This window comes from Euphorbia lathyris, chromosome 3, assembly GCF_963576675.1.
Source record: "Euphorbia lathyris chromosome 3, ddEupLath1.1, whole genome shotgun sequence".
Classification (NCBI taxonomy): Eukaryota; Viridiplantae; Streptophyta; class Magnoliopsida; order Malpighiales; family Euphorbiaceae; genus Euphorbia; species Euphorbia lathyris.
Genome location: NC_088912.1, coordinates 46810202 through 46819937, shown reverse-complemented (window position 1 = coordinate 46819937; position 9736 = coordinate 46810202). Strand labels below are relative to the sequence as shown.

General features: G+C 40.3%; 1 non-coding gene across 1 annotated transcript; it reads left to right on the top strand.

The window, feature by feature from the left end:
- The first annotated feature begins 9193 nt into the window (after positions 1–9193).
- Positions 9194–9300, top strand: LOC136225233 (small nucleolar RNA R71). The gene has a single exon (XR_010686959.1). It is a non-coding gene; the product is annotated as a small nucleolar RNA R71 (small nucleolar RNA).
- The last annotated feature ends 436 nt before the right edge of the window (positions 9301–9736 follow it).

Genomic DNA, 9736 nt, shown 5'->3' with positions numbered 1-9736 from the left:
TGACTGCCCAAACTTAAACTTGTGAAGAACTAATAGAAATACGGGAAGGTGAGGCTCTTGCACTCAATCAAGCAATCTGGTGGGCCATCGAGCATGAATTACCACGAATTACTTTTGAAACTGACTCTAAGCTAGTATGTGATGCAATTCATTCAGATGCTACTGATCATTTTGAGTTCGGAGATATCATCAACAAATGCAGATCTTTGTTATCAAATAATAACAGCTTCTTGGTCTGTTATTTTAAGAGGCAAGCAAATAGTCTAGCATATGCATTTGCAAGGTCGACTTCTATTTGTGCTTGTCCAATTTTTCATTGATGTCTTACCGATTTAGTGGCCCTAAGGGATGGCGATGTAGTGATGGTAAGACCAAGTGTCGTATTCCACAGGGATTGAAACTAGTTGGTAGAATAGTTACCTTAAGTGTTAGAATTCAAAAGGTTGGTTGGTTTGATTTTTGACAATAACTAAACATAAACAGATAAGAATAAGTGAAATGATAAAAATTAAACTAAACCAAGATAAACAAGCTCATGCCTAGCACTATACCTACGAACAACTGCATTTACACTCTTCCCTTTTAATGAAGTAAAACCATATTCCTGATTTGGGTATCTCCTCTTTTATCACTAAGGTCCGGTGTCCCATTTCCTAAGATTCTAAGCAAGTTAAACCAACCAAGTGTCCTTGTGTTAATATACAAGCAAGCATTAAGAACCAGGAAGCATTCATAAATGAAACCCCAATATATGGTTGTTTTCGTGTCCGTCCACTATAATATAAGCCAAATAGTTATTTCCATTACGTCGGAGCACCGTCGTGCCATCTTCGGTAATTAGCATATAGATTGGATCCTAATTTATTCTTTAAGCATACTATTGACAATCATTCATGGATGGAAATACTTCATTAATAAAAAAGATTTACTTACAGTCGCCGTTTAAAGTCTGGCTAGGCCTACAAAAGGAATTACTCACTCATTTCCATGAGTGAACAACTTGTTCTTCCCAAAATAATTCTTCCGACAATAAACATAAAAACAGAGAATAAAGATGAAGGTGGCGGAAAACGAGGCACCCCTTACATAAGACTACTACAATATTTATAGGTCCAAAAACAAACCCTAAAACAAAAGGGTAAAAAGTGCGAAAGGACAAATAAACAATCTCCCTACACTTGGCACAAGATGGAAGCTGTCTTGCTTTCCACGTTTTTTCTTTCTTTCTCTCTCCTTTAGCTTGCTCGACCCGTGCATTTATCCGTTCCTTCCAAGTTGACCCGTTAATGCCATTATTTATGCTGTTCTGTTCTTCTTATAGCTTGTTCGTGAGGAATCATACTTGAACTATTATTTGTGCCTATTTCTTCTATTTCTGGTTGAAAACTATAACTCTGAAGCTATTTTCCATGAATGTTCAGCCTCTTAAACTTGCTCATTTCACTCATATCAAATTACCCCAACTTGAACTCTTGCTTGTCCTCAAGCAACACATCAAAAATAAAAGTGAAGGAATAGGCAGTGATTATATAAGTAAAAACAGATAAGTCGATGCATGATAAAGTCTTAATAAAAGTGATAAATCTCATACCAGGGAGTTTAGGTTGCCTTCAACTATTGAGCGGATTCCCTGATCTAATAGTGATCACTTGTAAGTGCTTCTGTTGTTTCGCTCAGTGCTCGCAGTGTTTGCTCTCAAATTGGGTTGTTTAAGTCTCTCGACAGCAATGCATGCATAGGAGTAAGTCTGGACTTTGCCTTTCTGTCTAACAGAGAAATCAAACTTTCCTAGACACAATCAGAATCATTAAAAGGGTAAGGGAGGTTTAGGTGTTTGGTTGGATATAAATGTTTGGCTGACATAGGTACTTTCAAAGCTCCTGTTTGATTTTCTTTTGATTATTTTCAGAGGGGATGATTCCTTTTTAGATTTTTTTCATAGATTGTAAGGATTTTGGATTGAGTCCCCTTTTTGTTTTGATGTTTCTCGGAATAGGGCTATTCGATATTCGCTTCTTGTTTCCTGTGATTCCAGCCATGGGGTTAGGGTTTTAGTGTTTGGTGGTGTATATTTGAATGTGGGGACATGTGTTTGGGATGTTCATCTTCTTGTGTCAAGAATCGTTTTATCCCACTGAAAGGCAGACAAGGCAAAATCTAACCTACCTAAAACATACAAAGCGCACTCCAATATGCATGATTTGGGCACAAGTCTCACTGGTTGTTTGCACTTGTTCAGTAATCAATATGTTCAGGGAGTCCACATGCAAATTGATCAACCTAAAACTTCTCACTATCAATTATCACAGCAATTAAAAAAAATTATGTGCATGACAACTTAGCTATTAAAACTTATTCAACCAATTCCTAATGAAAATGAATGGATGGATAACAGGCGGGTGTTGCACACAGGGTGTGATTGTGATGTGCTTTGTTTTTGGAGAGGTTGAGGTTAATGTGATGCAAGGGAAAATAGATCAGTGGGGTGAGCAAATTATATGAACAGCTAGTCAGATGCTAAGACGATGTTCCCCTACCCCCAACTTAACCAAAACATTGTCCTCAATATAAGACAAATGGGTAGGAAAACAGACGCCAACAGATTGCGCAATAAACACAGCAGCAGCAGGCCAAGCAAAGGATAGAGAGAAAAGAGAGATACATTTACACAATTGGAGACTGGGAGGACTCATCCTCCTCATCAGCATTGGGTTTTGTTACGGTTGGTGTGATTCCTTCTACCATAATCTCATTGTTCTTGATGGGGCTCTTCGGTGACTCATCTGAAACATTTGGTTTTACGGCAGTGTTACTGTTTCCTTCGAGAATAGCTATTCTGGCACGCATGATTTCCAATTTTTGCTCGTATGAGTTGATTCTTTGTTCCATAACTCTCATGTTGATAAGGATGGTTTCCATACTCATTCTTGCTACAATATGGAAGATCTTGTCATCATCAACACTTGGGGTGGTCTCCGGGAATGCACGAAGGGGTATGATATGAACAGGTTGGGGCATTCCATCCTCCGATCTTCGTCTCTTTGATGGACCAGATGTGTCCTTGTCTTTCTTCTTGAGTTGCTCAGCCTCTCTCCACAGGTACCAAACACCTTTGATGTCGCAACAAATTTCAATACGCTTCATCACCTGCAAGTTTAAAGGTTCCATAATGGGACCTATTGTTAGTGTGGAAACCTTTGGGTCAAAGAACCCAAGATTCTGAGCAATGGTCGTGATGAACGGTCCACAATAGAGGCCAACGATATTTTTTTGTTGTTGCAGTGAGGCTATATACTCAGCAAAATAATACCCAACGTTCACTGGCTTTTGGTCCCGCAAACATGCCAGGGCGAACAACTCAGTAGAGGGAATAGTGGCTTGATGAACCCTACCAAATAGTGAACCAGCAAGTAAGCGATGCAAATATTTCAAGGCATAACTCTTGATACCTGAGGCTTTTGATGAACATGGGTTATAGTCTGTGTGGCCTGTGATGGAGTGCCAGAAGGCGTTAGCATCAAATTCTTGAGGAATTTCTCTGTAGGCCGAGAGGTAGGGTTCTTCTTCCAGTTTGGTCTGCTCGACCAAGCCGAGAAAGATGTTCATCTTGTTCAATGAGCAGTTCATATGATTTCCCATAAGACAAAATTGATAGCGCTTATGGTGGTTTGGATCCGTGTACTTGACGTCTCGTTGAAAGGGGGAGATGAACTCCATTGTGAACTCGTGATAGGCTAGCTCCTCAATGGCTAGAAATTTCACTAAGTTTGCTCCTTCAATCATTTGTCGGACTTCTGCATCCAGACCAACTTCTCATAGACTCTCTCAATATATTTGCCATGTTGCGCAAAGCTCGGTGTTCTGAAAATCTTCATAATTCTTCTGCTCAATCTCGTCGGAGAAAGTTAGGAGATGCTTAGATAAGACAAGGGAGTCTTGGGTGCTAGAACTGATGTCTGGTTTCTTCTCCTTTCCCTTGGAGACGGTGGTGGACCTGGTGTTCTTGCGAGCCATGATGTAGAAAGAAGAAGTCAGGGTTAACTTTAGGATGGAAAGGGTGCAAATATGAATGTACGGTAAAGGTGGTGCCTTTTATACACAAAGGCGATGGGTTATGAACCGTCAAGGGTGGTTCAAACCGTTTTGACCAATCACATTCCTTATTCCACCGTGAGAATAGGGAATTATTTCGACGTGTTTGGAATGAGGGTTAACCACATCAATGCTTGTGGCCGTTGTGTCTGGCAGCCTGCCGCCTGACAATTCCCAATTAAAGGACAAGACGGCTCGGGCGGTGGATGTCCTGTGAGTGGTGAAAAGTTGGTGGGGGAAATGATTGTTCGTACATCCCTACGTACTTAAGAGGATATTTATTCAAATGTGGACTTAAAGCAAAATATTAGTAATTAAAGATGAAGCAACGAAAGATAAATACTTCTAATTAACCTAACTATGCTTAATAAAAATATTTTTATTTTCTTTTGATTAGGGTGCGTACCTCCCTTCGTTTATCGTGGTGTGTTCAAACAATGGGTGATGCCCACTGTTCCTGGAGGTTCATGGACAATGTAGTGTTTCAGACGCTGACCATTGACTTTGAAAATTGCTCCATCGTTGTTCTGGATTTCAATTGCTCCGTGGGGGAATACTCAATGTATAGTGAATGGTCCGGACCACCTAGAACGCAATTTTCCAAGAAATAATCGCAAGCGTGAGTTTTAAAGGAGTACATGTTCGCCCTCTTTAAAAGTCTTAGATTGGATACGTTGATCATGCTACTTCTTTGTTTGTTCCTTATATTTAAGTGCATTTTCATAGGTGAACAATCAGAATTCATCCATTTCATTCAATTGGGCACACCTGTTCTGCGCAACAGCCTAGTCATCAAAATTTAAAAATGTTAGTGCCCAATATGCTTTATGCTCCAACTCAACTGGTAAATGGCATGCTTTCCTGAACAGAAGCCTAAAAGGGGACATCCATAGAGGTGTTTTATAAGTTGTTCGGTATGCCCACAATGCATCATCAAGTTTTAGAGACCAGTCTTTCCGTGAGGAATTTACTGTTTTCTCTAAAATATGTTTAAGCTCCCTGTTTGATACCTCAACATGCCCGCTTGTTTGCGGATGATATGGGGTAGATATATGATGAGTGACTCCATATTTCTTGAGAAGCTTCTCAAATAGGTTGTTGCAAAAATGAGTACCTTGGTCGCTTATGATTGCCTTTGGCACTCCGAATCTAGCGAACAGTTGTTTTAAAAAATTTATGACCACTTTTGCATCATTTGATGGGTATGCACTTGCTTCAACCCATTTGCTCACATAATCAACATCAACTAGAATATATTGATTTCCAAAAGAGATTGGGAATGGCCCTAAGAAATTTATGCCCCAAACGTCAAAAATTTCGCAAACAACTATGTTGTTTAAGGGCATAGCATTACATGCCAAAATATTACCTGTGCATTGACATTCATTGCATCTCTGAACAAACCTTTGAGCGTCCTTGTAAATGGTTAGCCAAAAGAATTCAGCTTGAAACACCTTTGCGGCTGTTCGGTTTGCTCCAAAATGGCCACCAGATTCTGAGGTGTGGCATTTTTGTAAAATTTCCATGCCTTCTTCTTGACTCACGCATCTTCGGAGCAGTTGGTCTGCACATAGTTTAAACAAGTGAGGCTCCTCCCAAATATAATATTTCAATTCAGAATAAAATTTTCGTTTTTTATTTGTGGAATATCGGAATGGTTTTATTTTGCACGCCAAAAAGTTAGCAATATCAGTAAACCAAGGAAGCGTAGAAATAGCAAACAGTTGTTCGTCAGGAAAATGATCGAGGATGTCTGGCTGTTCGATCTCTGTTGTGGCTTCAATCCTGGAGAGATGGTCAGCTGCCAGATTTTCGGAGCCCTTTTTATCCTTTATCTCTAGATTGAATTCTTGTAGTAGTAACAACCATCGGATCAGCCTAGGCTTTGCATCTTTTTTGGCGAACAGGTATTTTAACGCAGAGTGGTTGGTATAGACTGTTACTCTGGACCACACAAGGTATGAGCGGAATTTATCGAACGCATAGACCACAACCAGCAGCTCTTTCTCAGTGGTTGTGTAGTTTTGTTGAGCTTCGTTTAAAGTTTTTGCTGGCATAGTGTATGGGTTTGAATTTCTTTTCAACTCGTTGTCCAAGAACAGCTCCTATGCTTATGTCGCTGGCGGCGCACATGAGCTCGAATGGTGCACCCTAATCTGGTGAAATTAAGATAGGTGCATGTGTTAACATATCCTTCAGCTGTGCGAATGCCTGTTTGTATTTCCCATCGAAGATGAAGTTGGCTTCCTTGTGTAATAGCACAGAGAGTGGTTGTGCGATATTGGAGAAATCCTTGATAAACCGTTTGTAAAATCTAGCGTGTCCCAGAAAACTACAAACAACCTTGACAGTTGTGGGAACAGTTAGCTTCTCAATTACTTCCACTTTAGCTTTATCAACTTCCAACCCCTTACTTGATATTTTGTGTCCTAGAACAATTCCTCCTGTTACCATAAAGTGGCATTTCTCCTAGTTTAAAACCAACTGTGTCTCTGTACATCTTTCCAGCACAGCTTCCAGGGTTTGTAAACAGGCTTCAAAGGTCATTCCATAAACGGAGAAGTCGTCCATGAAAATTTCAACTGTTTTTTCGATCATGTCATGAAATATGGCCATCATACATCTTTGAAATGTGGCATGAGCGTTGCACAGTCCAAACGACATTCGTTTGTATGCAAAAGTCATGTATGGGCATGTAAAGGTGGTATTTTCTTGGTCCTTCGTGGAAATGTGGATCTGGTTATATCCTGAATACCCATCCAAGAAACAGTAGAATTGATAACCAGCTAGTCGCTCCAGCATCTGGTCGATGAATGGTAATGGGAAGTGATCTTTTCATGTTGCTTAGTTCAGCTTTCTATAGTCGATGCACATTCGCCATCCCGTGATTGTTCTTGTAGGAATGAGCTCGTTCTTTTTGTTTAGGACCACTGTGGTTCCTCCTTTCTTCAGAACAACCTGTACAGGGCTGGTCCACACACTGTCTGAAATTGAGTAGATGATCCCTGCTTCGATAAGCTTGATGACTTCCGCTTTGACTACTTCCTTCATGTGAGGGTTTAACCTTCTTTGTGGCTGCACAGTTGGTTTGTGATCCTCTTCCATAAGAATTTTGTGCATACAGATGCTTGGACTGATTCCCTTTATATCTTCAATTTTCCATGCTAACGCTTCCTTATGATGCCTCAAGATATTAAGTAATTGTTCCTTCTGGTCCTTCGTTAGTGTGGCAGAGATAATGACTGGTCTACTATTCGGTGGATCCAAGAAGGCATACTCTAAATGATTAGGCAAGGGTTTTATCTCTGGGCACCTTGATTCCTCTTTGTTTTCTATGTTTGGCTCTGGGAGGATATCTCTATCTGCTTCATCAATGCCGCTTTCAGCGGTTTCCTCATTACGTGCTGATTCGAACAGTTGTTCTACTTCTTTATCCTTCTCTGCGTCGTACTGTTCCTGCAAAAAGAGAGTTTCATCACGTGTGTCTAGGAAGTAACACGCATCATCAGAGGCATATGCATATCGAACAACTTCATGCATTTTAAACACTACTTCTTCATTATTGATCTTTATAATGAGATGGCCTCTATGTACATCAATGACAGCTCTTCCAGTTGCTAGAAATGGACGTCCTAAGATTATTGGAACTTTCAAATCTTCAGCAATATCCATTATTACAAAATCAACAGGTAAAATTAAATTTCCAACCTTAACCAGTACATCTTCAACTATACCCTTGGGGTATCAGATTGATCGATCAGCTAGTTGAACCGTGACCTCTGTAGGTCTTGGTTCTCCTAACCCCAATTGCATATAAATTAAATAAGGCATAAGGTTGATGCTAGCTCCTAGATCACATTAGGCGTTTTGAATAGTGAGCGTTCCTATCGAACAAGGTATAGAGAAACTCCCTCGATCTTTTAGCTTCTTGGGAAGCTGCTGTTTAGCTTGTAAGATTGAGGAGCTATCTCTGTTCAGTTGTACCATAGCTACACTTTCCAACTTCTTTTTATTGGTGAGTAGGTCTTTCAAAAACTTGACATACATAGGCATTTTGGATAAAGCTTTGATGAAAGGTATATTTATGTGCAGCTTTGTCAGTTGTTCTAGAAAGCTCTTGTGTCTCTTCTTATAGTTTTGCTGCTTCAATCGCCCCGGGTACAGTACTCGTGTTTCGTATTGAGGTGCAACTGGTCCATCTTCGATCAACTATTTATCTTTCTTCCATTGGGGTGCAGCTATTTGCATCTTTAGTTCAGTTGTTCTACCTGCAGCAGATTTATCAATAGTGTTAGATAATTCCTTGCCTCCTCTTAAAATAATAGCATTGACCTCTTCTTTCGGGTTGGTCACTGTGTTGCTTGGGAGTCCTCCTTTCTCTTTTGAGGAGATGATCGTTGCAAATTGTTGCATTTGAGTCTCGAGGCTCTTTATGGATGACTGTGTCTGCTTCATGAACTGCAACATCATGGATTCCAAATCAGGTTTTCCTTCTTGTTGAGCAGCTGGTTATCTTTGGTATTGTGGGTTAGATGTGCTGCCTTGTTGCGGCTGATAAGTTGTTCGTTGATTATCATGCATGTACGGTGGTTGAGCAGCTGGTTGCCTCTTATTATCCTGCCATGAAAAATTAGGATGGTTTCTCCAACCAGAATTATACGTATTCGAATAGGGATTAGGTGGTTCTCGAGCAATGAAATCGCATTGTTCTTGCATGGATGCTCCTGGTTTGATTCCCGGACAATCGATTGGTCTGTGAGGACCGCTACAGAAATCACACCCATCAGGTGATAGTATCTTAATAGGAATAGGTGGTTGCGTGTGAACTGCAGAAACATTCATCTTTCCCCTTGTTTTAACCAGTTGTTCCATCTGCGAGGAAAGTCTCATGATAGCCTCGCTATTTGCATTGTTCGTGACCCTCTTCGCATCACTTCGTACCGAGTGCCAGTTATAACTTGTGTTGACAACTCTTTCGATTAGCTCGTATAATGCTTGAGGTTCAAGTTCCTCTGGATTTCCGTTGGCAACTGATTCAATTTGGATCTTGTACGCGTTGGTTACTCTGTTGTAGAAGTTTTGAACTTGCATCCACATGGGTATGTCATGATTCGGTACTCTTCTCAACAATTCCTTGTGTCTCTCCCATGCTTCGGATAATGATTCATTTTCCTCTTGGAAGAAATGAGAGACCTCATTCCTTAGCTTGATTGTTTGTCTTGGGGGAAAATATTTCATCAGGAACAGTGTAGCCATTTCCTCCCAGTTTATGATCGAACCTGGTTGTAAATTCTTCAACCAATTCTTCGCCTTGTCCTTCAAGGAAAATGAAAACAGCTTGAGTGTGATCACCTCATCACTTTCATTTCTATGTGTGTGAAATGTGTTGCACATTGTGATGAAGTCTTGAATGTGGGCATTTGGATCTTCATTTGGGTATCCACCAAACTGAATAGCTGTTTGTAGCATTTGGATCATTGAAGCTTTTACTTCAAATAAGAGGTTTCCTTGGATGGTCTGGAATAGTCCTTCATCCGCAATCTCTGGTTGTCATTGTTATAGTTTCCATTAACACCATTGTTTTCAACATGACCCTCCTCATTGTTCCCTGGTTGTTCAGGATCTGGTATCTCATTTTCGTGAT